Raw genomic sequence first — 22,740 nt, forward strand, 5'->3', positions numbered from 1 at the left:
CAGGGACACCCTATGGACTGGGGAGAAACTGGACAGGGACACCCTATAGACTGGGGAGAAACTGGACAGGGACACCCTATAGACTGGGGAGAAACTGGACAGGGACACCCTATAGACTGGGGAGAAACTGGACAGGGACACCCTATAGACTGGGGAGAAACTGGACAGGGACACCCTATAGACTGGGGAGAAACTGGACAGGGACACCCTATAGATTGGGGAGAAACAGGACAGGGACACCCTATAGACTGGGGAGAAACTGGACAGGGACACCCTATAGACTGGGGAGAAACTGGACAGGGACACCCTATAGACTGGGGAGAAACTGGACAGGGACACCCTATGGACTGGGGAGAAACTAGACAGGGACACCCTATGGACTGGGGAGAAACTGGACAGGGACACCCTATAGACTGGCGAGAAACTGGACAGGGACACCCTATAGACTGGGGAGAAACTGGACAGGGACACCCTATAGACTGGGGAGAAACTAGAAAGAGACACCCTATAGACTGGGGAGAAACTGGACAGGGACACCCTATAGACTGGGGAGAAACTGGACAGGGACACCCTATAGACTGAGGAGAAACTGGACAGGGACACCCTATGGACTGGGGAGAAACTGGACAGGGACACCCTATAGACTGGCGAGAAACTGGACAGGGACACCCTATAGACTGGGGAGAAACTGGACAGGGACACCCTATAGACTGGGGAGAAACTGGACAGGGACACCCTATGGACTGGGGAGAAACTGGACAGGGACACCCTATAGACTGGCGAGAAACTGGACAGGGACACCCTATAGACTGGGGAGAAACTGGACAGGGACACCCTATAGACTGGGGAGAAACTGGGCAGGGACACCCTATAGACTGGGGAGAAACTGGACAGGGACACCCTATAGACTGGGGAGAAACAGGACAGGGACACCCTATAGACTGGGGAGAAACTGGACAGGGACACCCTATAGACTGGGGAGAAACTGGACAGGGACACCCTATAGACTGGGGAGAAACTGGACAGGGACACCCTATAGACTGGGGAGAAACTGGACAGGGACACCCTATAGACTGGGGAGAAACTGGACAGGGACACCCTATAGACTGGGGAGAAACTGGACAGGGACACCCCATGGACTGGGGAGAAACTGGACAGGGACACCCTATAGACTGGGGAGAAACTGGACAGGGACACCCTATAGACTGGGGAGAAACTGGACAGGGACACCCTATAGACTGGGGAGAAACTGGACAGGGACACCCTATGGACTGGGGAGAAACTGGACAGGGACAGCAGGTTTCAATTCAAGGGGCTTTATTTTGTCCGTCCGTCTGTCCGTCTCTCTCTCTCTCTCTCTCTCTCTCTCTCTCTCTCTCTCTCTCTCTCTCTCTCTCTCTCTCTCTCCCTCCCTCTCCCTCCCTCTCCCTCTCCCTCTCCCTCTCCCTCTCCCTCCCCCTCCCTCCCTCTCTTTCCCTCTCTAAATTCACCTCTGATAAAGTCCACATCTCTTATGGTACCAAAATGCATCCAAGATGCTATAAAACAATACAAACACACACAGTATCTAATTTTCCTCAACAATCGCATTAATGATACAGTATTTCTGTTTTCTAAATAGAGCTAACATTTTAAGACTCCTTCTACGGTAATATTTTAAAACAGTTGCCATTCACTTCATGTTACAGTGATACCCCAGTGACAGGTACAGTGTCCATACCCCAGTGAAAGGCACAGTGTCCATACCCCAGTAACAGGCACAGTGTCCATACCCAAGTGACAGGTACAGTGTCCATACCCCAGTGACAGGTACAGTGTCCATACCCCAGTAACAGGTACAGTGTCCATACCCTAGTGACAGGTACAGTGTCCATACCCCAGTGACAGGTACAGTGTCCATACCCCAGTAACAGGTACAGAGTCCATAACCCAGTTACAGGTACAGTGTCCATACCCCAGTGACAGGTACAGTGTCCATACCCCAGTAACAGGTACAGAGTCCATACCCCGGTAACAGGTACAGTGTCCATACCCCAGTAACAGGTAAAGTGTCCATACCCCAGTGAAAGGCACATTGTCCATACCCCAGTAACAGGTACAGTGTCCATACCCCAGTAACAGGTACATTGTCCATACCCCAGTGAAAGGCACATTGTCCATTACCCAGTAACAGGTACAGTGTCCATACCAAAGTAACAGGTACAGTGTCCATAACCCAGTAAAAGGCACAGTGTCCATACCCCAGTAACAGGTACAGTGTCCATACCCCAGTAACAGGTACAGTGTCCATACCCCAGTGAAAGGCACAGTGTCCATACCCCAGTGAAAGGCACAGTGTCCATACCCCAGTAACAGGTACAGTGTCCATACCCCTGTAACAGGTACAGTGTCCATACCCAAGTGACAGGTACAGTGTCCATACCCCAGTAACAGGTACAGTGTCCATACCCCAGTAACAGGTACAGAGTCCATACCCCAGTGAAAGGCACAGTGTCCATACCCCAGTGAAAGGCACAGTGTCCATACCCCAGTAACAGGTACAGTGTCCATACCCCAGTGACAGGTACAGTATCCATACCCCAGTGACAAGTACAGTGTCCATACCCCAGTAACAGGTACAGTGTCCATACCCCAGTGAAAGGCACAGTGTCCATACCCAAGTGACAGGTACGGTGTCCATACCCCAGTGACAGGCACATTGTCCATACCCCAGTGACAGGTACAGTGTCCATACCCCAGTAACAGGTACATTGTCCATACCCCAGTGAAAGGCACATTGTCCATTACCCAGTAACAGGTACAGTGTCCATACCAAAGTCACAGGTACAGTGTCCATAACCCAGTAAAAGGCACAGTGTCCATACCCCAGTAACAGGTACAGTGTCCATACCCCAGTAACAGGTACAGTGTCCATACCCCAGTGACAGGTACAGTGTCCATACCCCAGTAACAGGTACAGTGTCCATACCCCAGTAACAGGTACAGTGTCCATACCCCAGTAACAGGTACAGTGTCCATACCCCAGTGAAAGGCACAGTGTCCATACCCAAGTGACAGGTACAGTGTCCATACCCCAGTAACAGGTACAGTGTCCATACCCCAGTAACAGGTACAGAGTCCATACCCCAGTGAAAGGCACAGTGTCCATACCCCAGTGAAAGGCACAGTGTCCATACCCCAGTAACAGGTACAGTGTCCATACCCCAGTGACAGGTACAGTATCCATACCCCAGTGACAAGTACAGTGTCCATACCCCAGTAACAGGTACAGTGTCCATACCCCAGTGAAAGGCACAGTGTCCATACCCAAGTGACAGGTACGGTGTCCATACCCCAGTGACAGGCACATTGTCCATACCCCAGTGACAGGTACAGTGTCCATACCCCAGTAACAGGTACATTGTCCATACCCCAGTGAAAGGCACATTGTCCATTACCCAGTAACAGGTACAGTGTCCATACCAAAGTCACAGGTACAGTGTCCATAACCCAGTAAAAGGCACAGTGTCCATACCCCAGTAACAGGTACAGTGTCCATACCCCAGTAACAGGTACAGTGTCCATACCCCAGTAACAGGTACAGTGTCCATACCCCAGTAACAGGTACAGTGTCCATACCCCAGTAACAGGTACAGTGTCCATACCCCAGTAACAGGTACAGTGTCCATACCCCAGTGAAAGGCACAGTGTCCATACCCAAGTGACAGGTACAGTGTCCATACCCCTGTAACAGGTACAGTGTCCATACCCCAGTGAAAGGCACAGTGTCCATACCCCAGTAACAGGTACAGTGTCCATACCCCAGTGACAGGTACAGTGTCCATACCCCAGTGAAAGGCACAGTGTCCATACCCCAGTAACAGGTACAGTGTTCATACCCCAGTGAAAGGCACAGTGTCCATACCCCAGTAACAGGTATAGTGTCCATACCCCAGTAACAGGTACAGTGTCCATACCCCAGTAACAGGTACAGAGTCCATACCCCAGTGACAGGTAAAGTGTCCATACCCCAGTGAAAGGCACATTGTCCATACCCCAGTAACAGGTACAGTGTCCATACCCCAGTAACAGGTACATTGTCCATACCCCAGTGAAAGGCACATTGTCCATTACCCAGTAACAGGTACAGTGTCCATACCAAAGTAACAGGTACAGTGTCCATAACCCAGTAAAAGGCACAGTGTCCATACCCCAGTAACAGGTACAGTGTCCATACCCCAGTAACAGGTACAGTGTCCATACCCCAGTGAAAGGCACAGTGTCCATACCCCAGTGAAAGGCACAGTGTCCATACCCCAGTAACAGGTACAGTGTCCATACCCCTGTAACAGGTACAGTGTCCATACCCAAGTGACAGGTACAGTGTCCATACCCCAGTAACAGGTACAGTGTCCATACCCCAGTAACAGGTACAGAGTCCATACCCCAGTGAAAGGCACAGTGTCCATACCCCAGTGAAAGGCACAGTGTCCATACCCCAGTAACAGGTACAGTGTCCATACCCCAGTGACAGGTACAGTATCCATACCCCAGTGACAAGTACAGTGTCCATACCCCAGTAACAGGTACAGTGTCCATACCCCAGTGAAAGGCACAGTGTCCATACCCAAGTGACAGGTACGGTGTCCATACCTCATTGACAGGCACATTGTCCATACCCCAGTGACAGGTACAGTGTCCATACCCCAGTAACAGGTACATTGTCCATACCCCAGTGAAAGGCACATTGTCCATTACCCAGTAACAGGTACAGTGTCCATACCAAAGTCACAGGTACAGTGTCCATAACCCAGTAAAAGGCACAGTGTCCATACCCCAGTAACAGGTACAGTGTCCATACCCCAGTAACAGGTACAGTGTCCATACCCCCAGTAACAGGTACAGTGTCCATACCCCAGTAACAGGTACAGTGTCCATACCCCAGTAACAGGTACAGTGTCCATACCCCAGTAACAGGTACAGTGTCCATACCCCAGTGAAAGGCACAGTGTCCATACCCAAGTGACAGGTACAGTGTCCATACCCCTGTAACAGGTACAGTGTCCATACCCCAGTGAAAGGCACAGTGTCCATACCCCAGTAACAGGTACAGTGTCCATACCCCAGTGACAGGTACAGTGTCCATACCCCAGTGAAAGGCACAGTGTCCATACCCCAGTAACAGGTACAGTGTTCATACCCCAGTGAAAGGCACAGTGTCCATACCCCAGTAACAGGTATAGTGTCCATACCCCAGTAACAGGTACAGTGTCCATACCCCATTAACATGTACAGAGTCCATACCCCAGTGACAGGTACAGTGTCCATACCCCAGTAACAGGTACAGTGTCCATACCCCAGTGAAAGGCACAGTGTCCATACCCCAGTGAAAGGCACAGTGTCCATACCCCAGTAACAGGTACAGTGTCCATACCCCAGTGACAGGTACAGTGTCCATACCCCAGTGAAAGGCACAGTGTCCATACCCCAGTAACATGACTGCTGAAACAGACCTGTATCCCAGCAGGACCTTCAGCACTGATCAGATATGACAGCCCTGTGAAGGGATGTGGGGAGTGTGTGTGTGTGTGTGATGTTTGTGTGTTTTTTACTATACTTGTGAGGACAAGCAACATTCGGAAAAGTGTGTAGATGTTACTGGTCCCCACAAGGAAAAAGGCAATTTTAGGTTTAGGGGTTACATTTAGGGTTAGGGTAAGAATTAGGGTTAGGAGTTAGGGTTAAGAGTTAGGGTTAGGGTTAAGAGTTAGGGTTAGGGTTAATGTTAGGGATAATATGATTTTGAATGTGTGTGTGTGTGTGTGTGTGTGTGTGTGTGTGTGTGTGTGTGTGTGTGTGTGTGTGTGTGTGTGTGTGTGTGTGTGTGTGTGTGTGTGTGTGTGTGTGTGTGTGTGTGTGTGTGTGTGTGTGTGTGTGTGTGTGTGTGTGTGTGCAGGGACACACAGGTGTGAGTGTGTGAGTGAGTGAGGCATTACCTGAGCTGGGCGACTTCCTTCTCTCCATGTCCATGGACACCTGGTTGTCGGACAGTTCCGTAAGGCCTGTCACAGCCAATCGAATTCAAAGAGGAAGAGGAGGAGGAGGAATTGGGATAGAGAGAGACTCTTCAGTCATGGTCATATAATGAAAGCATAGTGATACAACAGACAGTTGTCAGTGCTGTAACAGTGTATGTTGCCATGGTGATACAACAGACAGTTGTCAGTGCTGTAACAGTGTATGTTGCCATGGTGATACAACAGACAGTTGTCAGTGCTGTAACAGTGTATGTTGCCATGGTGATACAACAGACAGTTGTCAGTGTTGTAACAGTGTATGTTGCCATGGTGATACAACATACAGTTGTCAGTGCTGTAAAAGTGTACGTTGCCATGGTGATACAACAGACAGTTGTCAGTGCTGTAACAGTGTATGTTGTCATGGTGATACAACATACAGTTGTCAGTAGGAGAACAGTGTATTTGTTGACCACTCTAATCCTGAAGCAACACACAAAATTCAGGAAGTTTCATCCATACGTGATGATCATATATTCACTTCCCACTGGGACAAAAACTGGTTGAATCAACATTGTTTCCATGTCATTTCAACCGCCAAAATCTATGCGATGATGTTGAATCAATGTGGAAAACTAATTGGATTTGCAAAAAGTCATCAACGTAAGGACATTTCGTATTTTTTCCACCCAACTTTCAGCCTAAATCCAATGACATGGTGAACATTTTGGTTGATTTCATGTTGAATTCACATTAGTTGAAAACTCAATCCAAAAGTTAATCCGAACTAGAAGTTGAACTGACGTCTGTGTCCAGTGGGTTGTCTTGTTGTCATAGCACGTTTCTCTACTTATAATAGTCTAGTCTAAAGACGACATTCTGGAAACTGACGACAGCTATAGCCAGAAAGTTGTAGTGAATAATATGTGAATCCATGTCGAAGCTCGGGATCATCTTAGCTCACCATCAGCAATGAACACCGCAGGATGTGAGGCAATGAACACCGCAGGATGTGAGGCAATGAACACCGCAGGATGTGAGGCAATGAACACCGCAGGATATGAGGCCTGCACTTTAGAGATCAAACCGCCTCAGTGGCCTCAGAGCTTCCTCTCTGAAATTGGAAGGTTGGGAGTTCGATTCCCAGCCAAGTCACACCAAAGACTGTATAAATGAGACCTGATGTGTCTCTGCTTGGCCCTCAGCATTAAGGAGATAGATTTGGGGTAAGGCCCTCCGATAGACTAGCATCCTGTCCAGGGGGTGTTGTACATCGACCGATAGACTAGCATCCTGTCCAGGGGGTGTTGTACATCAACCTATAGACTAGCATCCTGTCCAGGGGGTGCTGTACATCGACCGATAGACTAGCATCCTGTCCAGGGGGTGCTGTACATCGACCGATAGACTAGCATCCTGTCCAGGGGGTGCTGTACATCAATCTGCCTCAGGAGCCAAAAAAGCTGTTCATTCTTTTGTCTTCAACATTGCTTCATGATTGTCGGCCATATCTGCATTTTAAAGTAATGCCAATTCAGTGGATAAAATGTCTGCAGTGCAAGCCTCATTCAAATAGACAAACACAAACACTAAGGACTGAACAAAGACCTTGTCGCAGAGTGATGAAGTTGATCTTAAACCTAGTCATCAAGTAAAACCAGATACAACATGTGAAATCTAATCTTTGGTATTTTACTTAAACTTTAAGTTCAATCTTCACAGTCTTCCAGTAGCAATATATCAGGGTCTTTATGGTCAATGTTGCAATTCATCATTTGCCGTGAATCATCATAATTTCCCTGGTGTGTCGTATTTCATATTTCAAAGTGCACTGTTACAACTGAGCATCTCTGGGACAAAACTCAGCTGAGAAGATTTAATTAATCCATCAATCAACTGATCAACTGCAGTGGAACAAAAGCCTGAAATGTTTCAGTAGACGTAATTAATCAAAATGAATGTTTAGTTTTTAGTTTTTTTTTAATGTGTATTAAATGTCTCATAAAGAAGTCAATAATAAACAAAACATGACTCTAACTATAAAATGTACACATAATATTTATTATATGAATGTGTGTCATGTCTCTATGTCACCATTGGAAATGGCATCACTCATATCGCTGTGCTGCATTTGCAATGTATACTGTGGCATGGATTTTTGACATTTTAGTCATTTCATAAACGAGATACAATTTTCCAAGGGGACCTTGGCAAAAGGACCCACCATATTGAGATAACTGGACTATTTTGGATTTTAAATTACTTACTTTTATTCGATAATGACACAGGTTCCGATAAAGCCGTAGCATTTAATTTGACAATGGCTCTGCTAACACTGGGATTTGTTTTTAACTCTTGGCGAGCTGTTTCAGAGCTGTTTCAGTAACTATCAATGTCATTCCAATCATCTCTCTGGTATGTCCCCTTGCCGTAATCCTCTTGCCTCCCTGTTTCCTTGTCCCCTTGATTCCTTATTCCCTTGTCTCCTTGTCTCCTTGTCTCCCGCACAAGTCTCCTTGTCCTCATGTCTCCCTTCCCAGTCTCCTTGCCTTGAGGAAGGCCTAACTTACTCTGATAGGATGTACGGATCCTTTTCTTTGAATCAGAATAAAAGTGAGACAGGCTGCGCATGCAAAAGTCTGCAGGCAGGCCCACATGCCCACACCAGCAGCCACAGACACCAAAAAGGGAGGGAGGGAGGGAGGGAGGGAGAGAGAGAGGAGGAGGAGGAGGAGGAGGAGGAGGAGGAGGAGGAGGAGGAGGAGGAGGAGGAGGAGGAGGAGGAGGAGGAGGAGGGAGAGAGAGAGAGAGAGAGAAGAACACAAAGGCCCAGAGTGAAAAAGCAAGTGAAGGCAAGCAGCAACCCAGTTAGTGTATAGCAGGGAGAAACAGACAGAGAAACCCAGGATCTAAATGATCCTACTAAATAAATACATTCAATCTATGTGGGTAGAGGAAAATACCTGCTAGTATGGGGGGATAGGAGGGATGGAGTAGTGGTGGAGAAGGAGGGAGGAGTGGTGGAGGGGGAGGGAGGGAGGGAGGAGTGGTGGAGGGAGGGAGGAGTGGTGGAGGAGGAGGGAGGGAGGGAGGGAGGAGTGGTGGAGGAGGAGGGAGGAGTGGTGGAGGGAGGGAGGAGTGGTGGAGGGAGGGAGGAGTGGTGGAGGGGGAGGGAGGGAGGGAGGAGTGGTGGAGGAGGAGGGAGGAGTGGTGGAGAGGGAGGGAGGAGTGGTGGAGGGAGGGAGGAGTGGTGGAGGGGGATGGAGGAATGGTGGAGGGGGGGAGGAGTGGTGGAGGGGGAGGGAGGAGTGGTGGACGGGGCTAGGAGGAGTGTGTAGTCACAGTGAGTAGCTTGCTAGCACCAGTCCAGATTAGTAGGAGAAGGGTGTCAGTCTAAAGCATGGATCATCAACTATGCTGAAGAAAAATATAAACGCAACATAATATAATGTATTGGGTCCCACATTTCATGAGCTGAAATAAAATATCCCAGAAATGTTCCATTAACACAGAAAAGCTTATTTCTCTCAAATGTTGTGCACAAATTTGTTTACATCCCTGTTAGGGAGCATTTATCCTTCGCCAAGATAATCGATCCACCTGACAGGTGTGGCATATCAAGAAGCTGATTAAACAGTATGATCATTACACATGTGCACCTTGTGCTAGGGAGAGTAAAAGGCCACTTAAATGTGCAGTTTTGTCACACAACACAATGCCACAGATGTTTCAAGTTTTGAGGGAGATTGCAATTAGCATGCTGACTGCAGGAATGTCCACCAGAGCTGTTGCAAGACAATTGAATGTTTATTTCTCTACCATAAGCCGCCTCCAACGTTGTTTTAGAGAATTTGTTAGTACGTCCAACCGGCATCACATGCGCAGACCACGTGTAACCACGCCAGCCCAGGACCTCCACATCCGGCTTCTTCACCTGCGGGATCGTCTGAGACCAGCCTTCCGGACAGTTGATGAAACTGAGGAGTCTGAAATAAAGCCCTTTTGTGGGGAGAAACTAATTCTGATTGGCTGGGCCTGGCTCCCCAGTGGCTGTGCCCCGGCCCAGTCATGTGAAATCCATAGATTAGGGCCTAGTGAATTTATTTCAATTGACTGATTTCCTTCTATGAACTGTAACTCAGATAAAATCGTTGAAATTGTTGCATGTTGCGTTTATCTTTTTCTTCAGTATAGATTCAACCTCGGGCCGATTTGTTCTTGAGCGGATGGTCAGGGGGCCAGAACATAATTACAAATAATTTGTAGACTGCAAATTGACCACAAGAAGCCCAAACAGATATCATATTTGACTAAAACATAATAATTGCAAATCTTGCTTACATTTGTATACAATCAAATATATCTCTCTATTTTGCATTGGAATGCTTTGGAAAAGACTTCCAAATAAAAAACACTTGGAACTGATTTGCTGCTGTTTTTACAGTGTTAATTCCCCCAAAAAGTTGGGAGGGGCCAAATAAAATCCCCCACAGGCCAAATTGGGCCGGCGGGCCGCCAGTTAGTGAACCCTGGTCTGAAAGGGGCTTCGGTAGCTTTTATCTAAGAGTAGTGCTCAAGCAGAAGTAACTGAAAGAACCACAACATGCACATGATGCCACCGTGGAATGCAGCCGGTCACATGCACCTCATGTGGTTGGTTGGTTGGTTGTGAATAGGGGGGTGGGGGGGGGGGATGTTTTTGTTTTGTATATGTATTGTAGGGAGACAGGGAGGTTAGGAAAAGAGACAGGGAGGTTAGGAAAAGAGACAGGGAGGTTAGGAAAAGAGACAGGGAGGTTAGGAAAAGAGACAGGGAGGTTAGGAAAAGAGACAGGGAGGTTAGGAAAATAGACAGGGAGGTTAGGAAAAGAGACAGGGAGGTTGGGAAAAGAGACAGGAAATAGAAAGAAAGGACAGCTGACATAGAGACAGAAATAGAGAGTGAGGTCACGACAGATACCAGAAATATAAAAAGAAAAGGGGAGAGAGAAAGAAAGAGAGAGAGAGAGAGAGAGATAGAGAGAGAGAGAGAGGGGAGAGAAAGAAAGAGGGGAGAGAGAGAGAGGGGAGAGAGAGGGGGGGAGAGAGAGGGTAGAGAGGGGAGAGAGAGAGAGAGAGAGAGAGGGGGAGAGAGACAGAGGGGGAGAGAGAGAGAGAGAGAGAGAGAGAGAGAGAGAGAGAGAGAGAGAGAGAGAGAGAGAGAGAGAGAGAGAGAGAGAGAGAGAGAGAGAGAGAGGGTAGAGAGGGAGAGAGAGAGAGAAGAGAGAGACAGAGGGGGGAGAGAGATAGAGAGACAGAGGGGGAGAGAGAGAGGGGGAGAGAGAGAGAGGGTAGAGAGGGGGGAGAGAGAGTGAGAGAGAGAGAGAGATGGGGAGAGAGATATGGGGAGAGAGAGAGGGAGAGAGGGAGAGAGAGGGAGAGAGAACAGAGAGAGAGAAAGAGAGGGGGGACAGAGAGTGTGTGTGTGTGTGTGTGTGTGTGTGTGTGTGTGTATGTGTGAGGAACACAGGGTGTGTGCTCCCCTACCTGAGGTGGACTGTCTGTTCTTGCGTGGGGAGCGTGTGAGGCGTTGGTAGGGGTCAGCGGCTCCGTACAGGTCCAGCGTGCTCACACACATCAGGATGGTCTTCTGAATGTAATCCACCACCGCTACACCATTGCAGCTCCCAAACGCTAGACTGACACACACACACACACACACACACACACACACACACACACACACACACACACACACACACACAGAGGGTGGAGAAAAGAGTGAGAGCAAGTCTAGTAAGTGTGAAACGGAATGGGGTACCTGAAAAACATGAGGTTCGAAACCCATAACCTGAAGAATAGCTAATGTAATGGCCATCTTAGTATACAGTATGCACTTGGAAAAAAAGGTGCTATCTAGCACCTAAAAGGGTTATTTGGCTGTCCCCATAAGAGAACCCTTTGAAAAAATCGTTTTGGTTCCAGGTAGAACCCTTTTGGTTTCCATGTCATTTGTATGTGTATGTTTTGTATTGTCTAAAAATATTAAATAAAATCTTACAAAAAAATAAGTATTTGATTTATTTTGTTTACATTCTTCATTGTAACCACAATGTCACAAATAATTGAACACACACAACATGAGCAGATTAACTTGGTCAAAACATTTCTTTGTTAAAGACGATCAGAAAGAATGTTGGTACTTATTTATTTTTGATCCAAAGCCATGAATGAGTCACTCAGCTTTATGCTGACAAATATAGATTTATGCTGCAAAATAGCCTACGAAATAGGCCAAGCTTAAACGAATATATTACATTTGCTTAAATTATAATGCAGGGTTAAAGACACATTCTTTCTGAATGTCTTTAGCAATTATTATGTGGATTATAATAAATTAAATATATTTGTAGGGGTTAATCCATTTTTCATTAGGGTAAATCTGGTCTGTGATATTTGAAATGTACAACTTTCGAGTATTTAACCCTCCTGTTATGTTGTGGGTCAATTTGACCCGTTTCCACTTTTGCGTTGTCTAAAATACTAGTTAACCACTCTTTTTCGCCATGAAATTACATGACTTTTCCTCATTTAGGGTCATGAACCTAACTGCAAAATGTGGACACACTGATGTGTTGTGGAATGTCTGTGTACATTTTGTATACAAACATGATGTTGTGGGTCATTTTGACCCGGAGGCTTTCATGTGTATATATATTTGCACAGGTGCAAAACAAAAAAGTGTCTTTGATGTATTTTGTTTTGACTGGTCCTGGTTGCACTTTTAGAATTGTGTTTGGGTTAAAAGGGCTTTCCCAAGCTTCTCCTCAGTGTGAGAGCAGCAGGTCCCTGACACAGACACTCAAAAATGAGCTCCAAAAGATTTTCAATCAATGAAGTCTTATCACAAATTCTGGACTGTGACAGTGAAAAAGAAGAAGAGGTTTCAGAGACAGAGGATATTTCAGAGATAGAGGACAATGCTGTTGATGATCCAGATTTTGTCTTCATTGAAGAGGATTCAGAGGAGGAGTCTGCCGTACCATCCCCTACATCAGATGAGAGACAGAGCATGCAACAAGCATCATCAAGAGAAGAGAAGACATGGAAGTCTAAAGATGGTCATATTGAATGGTCACCGTCACCACAACGAGGTCAAGGTAGACTCTCAGCTTCCAATGTAATAAAAATGGTTCCAGGACCTACACGATTTGCTGTCACTCGAGTCCATGACATACAATCAGCTTTTGAGCTCTTTTACCCCAAGCAATAGAGAAGATTGTTCTGGACATGACCAACTTGGAGGGGAGCCGTGTGTTTCAAGAGAACTGGAAGCCACTGGATCGGATTGACTTGCATGCATACATTGGATTGCTCATATTAGCTGGAGTCTACCGGTCAAACGGAGAAGCAACGGCCAGCCTGTGGAATGAAGAGAATGGAAGGCCAATATTTCGGGCAACAATGTCTCTACAAGAATTCCACATAATTTCTCGGGTGATTCGCTTGATAACCGTGATACCAGACCGGGTCGACGTGAAAGAGACAAACTAGCTGCAATCAGAGATGTATGGGATAAATGGGTGGAAATTCTACCGTTACTGTACAATCCCAGTCCTCATGTTACAGTTGATGAACGCCTTGTTCCATTCAGAGGACGTTGTCCCTTCAGACAGTATATGCCAAACAAGCCTGCAAAATATGGCATCAAAATATGGGCAGCATGTGATGCCACATCAAGCTATGCATGGAATATGCAAGTTTACACTGGGAAGCCACCCGGCGGAGTGCCTGAGAAAAACCAGGGGATGCGGGTGGTGCTGGACATGAGTGAAGGGCTGCAAGGTCATAACATCACGTGTGACAACTTCTTCACATCCTACCGCCTTGGTGTTGAACTACAGAAGAGAAAGCTGACCATGGTTGGAACAATCAGAAAAAACAAACCTGAACTTCCCAGTGAGCTTCTGAAAATGCAGGGCAGAACTGTGCATTCCTCTAAATTTGCTTTCTCTGAAAATGCAACTGTTGTTTCATACTGCCCAAAGAAGAACAAGAATGTTCTTGTAATGAGCACAATGCACAAAGATGCATCGCTGAGTGCAAGAGAGGACATCAAGCCACAAATAATACTGGACTACAATTCCACCAAAGGAGGAGTTGACAATTTGGATAAAGTCACAGCAACATATAGTTGTCAGCGCATGACTGCCCGCTGGCCTTTGGTGATTTTCTACAACATTGTGGATGTGTCTGCTTACAATGCCTATGTCCTGTGGACTGAAATCAACCAGCAATGGAATGGTGGCAAATTGTACCGACGCCGGCTTTTCCTAGAGGAGCTCGGCAAAGCTCTCATCACTCCCAAGATCCAGAGGAGAGTCCGGCCTCCTCGGTCGACAGCAGCTGCATCTGCCGTCCAGAAAATTCAAGCTGGACCATCAACACATGCCTCCAATCAACCAGAAATGGATCCAGTGGATACAGGCAGTGGCAAGAAACGGAAAAGATGCCAGCTCTGCCCCCTCGACAAGACAGTAAAACAAGCACCACTTGTGTAGAATGCAATAAATACATCTGCAGAAAGCACACACACACATTGTGTTCAACATGTAGAGAGAAAGACTGAAGGGATAATATGGACCAATAGGGGGAAAAAACCTACTTGGGGAAACTGAAAAATCTTGTTTGTGAGAAAGGAAATATGTTTAACAAATAGTTCTTAAATATTGTTTAAAAAAATAAAAAGTATTGTATTTCTTCTTTCTGAAATGTCTGATAAGACAAAATAAAGTTGTTTCTGTTTTTACTTAATTCTTTGACTGTCTTGAGTGTGTTTAAACTGTGCGGGTCAATTTGACCCGTAACATAATGGATGTCATTTTTTTCCAGCAAAGCACAAGGGTTAAGCATTTAGCAAGTTTGTCCTTTTTTTGGCCGTTAGGCTACACTTTACAATAGGACTCAACTCTGACTGACTGCAGCATCTATCAGTAGTCTAAACTGTGGCACAAATTGGGGGATTTTCCACACCTAGCCGAGCTATTAGACTATCCTTTTGTAAATTAATGGATGTGTGAAAGTACATTTCATAAATAAATGAAGTAGCTCAGGTCTTGAAAATATAGGCAATATTTTTCCCCTCCCTATCCTCCCTGTCCACCCTGTCCCCTCTGTCCCCCCTGTTCCCCCTGTCCTCCCTGTCCCCCCTGTCCTCCCTGTCCCCTCTGTCCTCTCTGTCCCCCCTGTCCCCCCTGTCCTCCCTGTCCCCCCTGTCCCCCCTGTCCTCCCTGTCCTCCCTGTCCCCCTGTCCTCCCTGTCCTCCCTGTCCTCCCTGTCCTCCCTGTCCCCCCCTCTCCTCGCTGTCCTCCCTGTCCCCCCTGTCCCCCTGTCCCCCCTGTCCTCCCTGTCCCCCCTCTCCTCGCTGTCCCCCCTGTCCCCCCTGTTCCCCCTGTCCTCCCTGTCCTCCCTGTCCTCCCTGTCCCCCCTGTCCTCCCTGTCCTCCCTGTCCTCCCTGTCCCCCCTGTCCCCCCTGTCCTCCCTGTCCCCCCTGTCCCCCCTGTCCTCCCTGTCCCCTCTGTCCTCCCTGTCCTCCCTGTCCTCTTTCATTCAGTTTCTTCTTCCCATCAGTAAAGAAGGACAGAAACTCCCTTTATATAGAGGGGCTATCACTCTTTCACACTGTGGTAATTAAAGCCAGTTTGTTATTTAGAATGATTTATTTCTGTTTTTCAGAGGGAGAGAAACATAAAGCCCACCGTGTCTATTTTTTAAGAAAATCATTAGTCCACATGTCAAGTGTAAATGTGCCATTGTATTTACCCAAGTTCTCTCTCAACTCCAGGACCACCGGCAACAATGTTTTTGTTGTTGCCTGATGCAGGACGCTAGTGCCAGAGAAGAGAGACTCTCAGGACTGAAACATTCACACCTCCATTAATTTATGAAAAGATAGTCAATTTGTGCCACATTTTAGACTACCGATAGATCAGCGTTCTAACTCCCCCTTGTGACAGTGTGGTGCAATGACAGAATGACGCAATTTACCACAATCTGCCACCATCTACCATAAGCTCGAAACATTTAAAGGAAGAACCACTGTAGAACCCTTTCTACAGAGGGTTCTACATGGAACCCAAAAGGTTTCTACCTGGAACCAAAACTGGATCTACCTGGAACCAAAAAGTGTTCTCCTATGTGGATAGCCAAAAAAGCCTTTTGGAACCATTTTTTTCTTAGAGTGTAGGGGGAATATATTATGGACAAACCCAGTCTACCTAGGACAACATTATGTATGGTAACAACCCATTGAATAATGGAATATGGTAATGCAATTTACCAGAAGCTCGTCTGTCCATTAAACACTTATAAAACACACAGGTAATCACACGGGGCAGTATTCAGGAGACATCCTCCCATACACACATTATTCAGAGAGCATGGGATCAGGGATTCTACATTTTCTGACCCTGCAAAATTGGGAATAGTATGTGTTCCACATTTAAATGTTGAATAATCATTGAAATGGACTGGTAAAGCATAACCATTGAAATGGACTGGTAAAGCATAATCATTTAAATGGACTGGTAAAGCATCCACCTGCATGATTTCCTGTATTGTGCCAATAACAACCTTGTTCATACAGCATTACATACTGTAGGAAGACATGTCATCACTCCAGTTCCGAGAAACATACATTGATTCCAATGTCAACACTAGAATATCAGTTAGAATGCAGCTCAATACATTGCTTCTTCATACCAAGTGGTATGCAGATGTAGAGACATTGTAACATAACCCCAGTCTATGTGTGGGGTGAAGACCTACCAGTGCCTAGAGAGGACACAGAACAAACAGAAGAGATTATTAAAACCCACTTTAACATTTGAATAGCTTTTGGGGAGCTAGGTTTGTGACCTTTACTGTGTATTCCTCCAGCACTGTACACTCTTCGTATAAAGAGCTGCGGATGTATCAGCTTTTTCTACCAACTCTGGAAAACATACGTTTGTAAATTGCCTTGAGGCCATCTATTGATTAACTGTAGAGAATCAGTTAAAAGCTTCTCTCCTCTGTCAAAACAGGCTCTTTTCCAGCAAACCAGCGCATACAAGCCACATTTTTTCTACTTTTTGAATCATGTTTCACTGATTACAGCTTCCTTCTGCTGCGCTTAAATTATAGATGAGTCTGGGTGTTATGAAACATACAGTTGAAGTCGTAAGTTGACATACGCCTTAGCCAAATCAATTTAATCTCAGTTTTTCACAATTCCTGACATTTAATCCTAGTAAAAATTCCCTGTCTTAGGTCAGTTTCGATCACCACTTTATTTTAAGAATGTGAAATGTCAGAATAATAGTAGAGAGAATGATTTATTTCAGATTTTATTTCTTTCATCACATTCCCAGTGGGTCAGAAGTTTACATACACTCAATTAGTATCTGGAATCGTTGCCTTTAAATTGTTTAACTTGGGTCAAACATTTTGGGTGAATTTTGGCCCATTCCTCCTGACAGAGCTGGTGTAACTGAGTCAGATTTGTAGACCTTCTTGCTTGCACACGCTTTTTCAGTTCTGCCCACAAATTTTCTATAGGATTGAGGTCAGGGCTTTGTGATGGCCACTCCAATACCTTGACTTTGTTGTCCTTAAGCCATTTTGCCACAACTTTGGAAGTATGCTTAGGGTCATTGTCCATTTGGAAGACCCATTTGCGACCAAGCTTTAACTTTCTGTCTATTTTGTGAAGTGCACCAGTCCCTCCTGCAGCAAAGCACCCCCACAGCATGATGCTGCCACCCCCGTGCTTCACGGTTGGGATGGTGTTCTTCGGCTTGCAAGTTCCCCTTTTTCCTCCAAACATAACGATGGTCATTATGGCCAAACAGTTCTATTTTTGTTTCATCAGACCAAAGGACATTTCTCCAAAAAGTATGATCATGTGCAGTTGCAAACCGTAGTCTGGCTTTTTTATGGCGGTTTTGGAGCAGTGGCTTCTTCCTTGCTGAGCGGCCTTTCAGGTTGTGTCGATATAGGACTCGTTTTACTGTGGATATAAATACTTTTGTACCCGTTTCCTCCAGTATCTTCAGAAGGTCCTTTGCTGTTGTTCTGGGATTGATTTGCACTTTTCGCACAAAAGTACGTTCATCTCTAGGAGACAGAACGTGTCTCCTTTATGAGCAGTGTGACGGCTGCGTGGTCCCATGGTGTTTATACTTGCGTACTATTGTTTGTACAGATGAACATGGTACCTTCAGGCGTTTGGAAATTGTTCCCAAGGATGAACCAGACTTGTGGGGGGTCTACCATTTTTTTCCTGAGGTCTTGGCTGATTTCTTTTGATTTTCCCATGATGTCAAGCAAAGAGGCACTGAGTTTGAAGGTAGGCCTTGAAATATATCCACAGGTACACTCCCGAGTGGTCCAGTGGTCTAAGGCACTGCATCGCAGTGCTAGCTGTGCCACTAGAGATATCTCTGTTGTAGCCGGCCGCGACCGGGGGACCCATGGGGCGGCGCACAATTGGCCCAGCGTCGTCCAGGGTAGGGGAGGGAAAGGCCGGCAGGGATGTAGCTCAGCTGGTAGAGCATGGCGTTTGCAACGCCAGGGTTGTGAGTTCGATTTCCACGGGGGGCTAGTATGAAGAAAATAATGTATGCACTCACTAACTGTAAGTCGCTCTGGATAAGAGCATCTGCAAAATGTAAATGTACACCTCCAATTGACTCAAATTATGTCAATTACCCTATCAGAAGCTTCTAAAGCCATGACATCATTTTCTGGAATTTTCCAAGCTGTTTAAAGGCACGGTCAACTTAGTGTATGTAAACTTCTGACCCACTGGAATTGTGATACAGTGAATTATAAGTGAAATAATCAGTCTGTAAACAATTGTTGGAAAAATGTATTGTGTCATGCAAGTAATCCTAACGGACTTGCCAAAACTATAGTTTGTTAACAATAAATGTGTGGAGTGGTTGAAAAACGAGTTTTAATGACTCCAAACTAAGTGTATGTAGACTTCCGACTTCAACTGTATATTAGTGTGAAACAGAAGAAAAACATTCATTATATGCCATGCATTTAGGCGTATGCTTTATTCCATTTATTGGAAAATAGCAGCTGGGCTGATGAATAAAATTATGAGGGACAGAGACAGACAGAGACGGACAGGGACAGAGACAGATACAGATACAGAAAGGGACAGAGAAAGAGACAGAGACAGAAAGGGAGATAGACAGAGACAGACAGAGAGGGACATAGATAGAGACAGAGACAGACAGGGACAGAGACATAGGCAGAGACAGAGAGGGAGAGAGACAGACAGAGAGGGACAGAGACAGACAGAGTGGGACAGAGACAGAGAGGGACAGAGAGGGACTGAGAGGGACAGAGACAGAAAGGGACAGGGACAGAGACAGAGAGGGACAGAGACAGAAAGGGACATAGACAGAAAGGGACAGAGACAGAAAGGGACAGAGACAGAGAGAGACAGAGAGGGACAGAGACAGAAAGGGACAGGGACAGAGACAGATAGGGACAGAGACAGAAAGGAACATAGACAGAGACAGAGAGGGACAGAGACAGAGGCAGAGACAGAGAGGGACAGAGACAGACAGAGAGGGACAGAGACAGACATAGAGGGACAGAGACAGAGAGGGACAGAGAGGGACAGAGAGGAACAAAGACAGAGAGGGACAGAGACAGAGAGGGACAGAGACAGAAAGGGACATAGACAGAAAGGGACAGAGACAGAAACGGACAGAGACAGAGAGGGACAGAGACAGAGACAGAGAGGGACAGGGACAGAGCAGAGAGGGACAGAGACAGAAAGGGACAGAGACAGAGACAGAGACAGAGAGGGACAGAGACGGAAAGGGACTGAGACATAGAGGGACAGAGACAGAGACAGAGACAGAGACAGAGACAGAGACAGAGACAGAGACAGAGACAGAGACAGAGACAGAAAGGGACAGAGACAGAGAGGGACAGAGACAGAGAGGGACATAGACAGAGACAGAAAGGGACAGAGACAGAGAGGGATAGAGACAGAGACAGAGACAGAGACAGAGACAGAGACAGAGACAGAGACAGAGACAGAGACAGAGACAGAGACAGAGACAGAGACAGAGACAGAGAGGGACAAAGTCAGAGACAGAGAGGGACATAGTCAGAGACAGAGAGGGACAGAGAGAAGGTGGCAAAGAGGGAAATGGGGAGGGGAGGGAAATGAAAACATGATTGTGTGTGTTTGTGTTATATAGACATAGAACAAAATAAAGAAAGAAAGAAAGGGCTAGATGGAGAGATGGAGAGATGGAGAGATAGACAGAAAAGGAATGAGAGAACATGAGAACAGGGGACAGACAGACAGATGGAGGGGAGGGGAGAGGAGAGTGTGTGTGTGTGAATGGAAAACAACAGAGTGTGAGGGAGAGATGGATGGCGTGAGGTGTGGAAGTGAAAGGTGGAAAGGGTTTAGAGACACATAGAGTCACTCACAGCCCGTAGGCAGAGTTGATGTCCAGGCTGGTGATCTGCTGGGGGGGCTCTCCATCTACCCACTGCAGCTGCACCACCAACTCAGCCTGGTACCCCGGGGGCATACGCACTGGACGATTCTTCACCCTGACATACAGAGAGGGATGGGGAGATAGAGGGGGAAGGGACTTTGAAAGTTACTGCAGAAGGAGAGAGAGAGCTTCGCATTAAAACAATTTTACCATCACAGCGACACCTTGGTAGACCCTGTTGAGGTGTCTAACAGGAGTGACTCACTTGAGGCAGGGGAGGCTGTCTTGTGAGCCGTTGCCGGGGCTACCGGGCGTCTGGGGGGAGTTGGAACTGGGGTCCGAGATACACGGGTTGTTCTCTGTCTCTGACAGGGGGATGACGTCCTCCGGATCAAACTGCAGACGCACTTCTAGCGACTGTCAATTAGATTAGATTAGATCAACTTTATTATCCCACCGTGGGAAAAAAATGCATTTGCTTAAAAATACAAAATACATAATATAGAAAATCACAGAATGATACAATGCAATTCATACCCACATGAAGAAATACTATAGTGCATACTATGATAGGAATACTGGACTATTCACTGTAGTGTTTTTGTGGATTACTGTAGTATTTACTGTAGCATACTGTATTCTTTACAGTTTACTATAGTATAAATACTGTAGTAAAAAAAAGAGTAGTATATACTATAGTAATTACTGTAGTGTTTTTGCAGGATGTAGTATACTGTGGTATTTACTGTAGTGTTTCTAGGGACATTACTGTAGTATTTACTTAAGTCGTTTTGCTTTATTATCTTGGACATAGAGGTGGAGGCTTTCTCCTTAAGGAAACATACTGGAGAAATATTAAAAGAGAAGGTTTTCCTTAACCTGTAGGTAGGACTGTGTTCTGAAACAGAGAGTTCAGAGCTTCTGCTCTTTTCTATAACCTGTATGGAACACAGTATATGGTCTATACTTGGCATGTCGGTTTCTCACTTATGGGTGGCACAAATTGGGATATTGGGGGAGGGGACAGGGACAGGGTATATGCAAATAAAATACTGTAGTACTACCTATAGTTACAAATGTTTCGTGTTTTTGCGAAGTGTAGTGTTTTTTTGCGGACATGTCTGTAGTATTTACTACAGTGTTTTATGTGTATAATACTGTAGTGTCTATACTACAATATTCTATAGTAAGTACTTCACATGACCGAGGGACACTACAGTATGTAGTATAGCATTTTACAGTATGCTACAGTTTACTACAGAATTATATAGTAAGTACTTTAGTATTCTATAGTAAACTGCAGTATTTATTTTATGTGGGTAGGCTATATATTTACAGTGAAATTATTTACAGGGAAACACATGCACACACACATACATACACACATCACTTGAATAATCTTTACATATCTTGCACTACTCATCTCATGTATATACTGTATTCTATTCTATAATATTCTACTGTGTATCTTAGTCCATGCCGCTCTGTCATTGCTTGTCCATATATGTATATATTCTTAAATTCCATTCCTTACTTAGGTTTGTGTGTATTGGGTATATGTGGTGAAATTGTTAGATATTACTTGTTAGATATTACTGCACTGTCGGAGCTACAAGCACAAGCATTTCGCTGCAGACGCAATAACATCTGCTAAACACGCGTATGTGACAAATACAATTTGATATGATTTGATTTGAGATCAGCTGTGAATGCCCACACAAACACACACCTTGTCAATTCACAACAAGAACATCTCGTTCAACAAGTAAACTAATCATCAAGTCTTTTTTATAAGTCGAATCAGGTGTATTGACTGGGGAAGCGGGTTTAGGAAACTTCCCTCCTCCACTCACCACCATCTGTGTGTCGGCGTCGTGTTTGCTGAAGCGATAGAGGATGACGTGGGCAGAGATGCCCACCACACAGAAGAGACGGCTCTGCGGGCACCACCTGACCATCTGAACGGCGTAGGGGTCCTCCTCTGCCAGCTCACCCGCCCGGCCTTCACCCGCCTTGGGCTTCTCAAACACCTTAGACGTCTTCAGCTTGTACAGCATCTGGAGGGTAACTGGTCACACAAACAAGTCAAGTTTATACACTCAGTGTTCTTGATAAGAGTTATAGTAGTGTTAGTATTGTTGATGAGAGTTATAGTAGTGTTAGTATTGTTGATGAGAGTTATAGTAATGTTAGTATTGTTGATGAGAGTTATAGTAGTGTTAGTATTGTTGATGAGAGTTATAGTA

The 22,740-nt window shown here is 45.8% G+C and overlaps 1 pseudogene; it reads right to left on the minus strand.

The window, feature by feature from the left end:
• LOC121536354 overlaps positions 1–22,740 on the minus strand; it is a 106,306-nt pseudogene that overhangs the window by 45,809 nt on the left and 37,757 nt on the right.

The sequence above is a fragment of the Coregonus clupeaformis genome, chromosome 23 (genome assembly GCF_020615455.1).
Source record: "Coregonus clupeaformis isolate EN_2021a chromosome 23, ASM2061545v1, whole genome shotgun sequence".
Taxonomy (NCBI): Eukaryota; Metazoa; Chordata; class Actinopteri; order Salmoniformes; family Salmonidae; genus Coregonus; species Coregonus clupeaformis.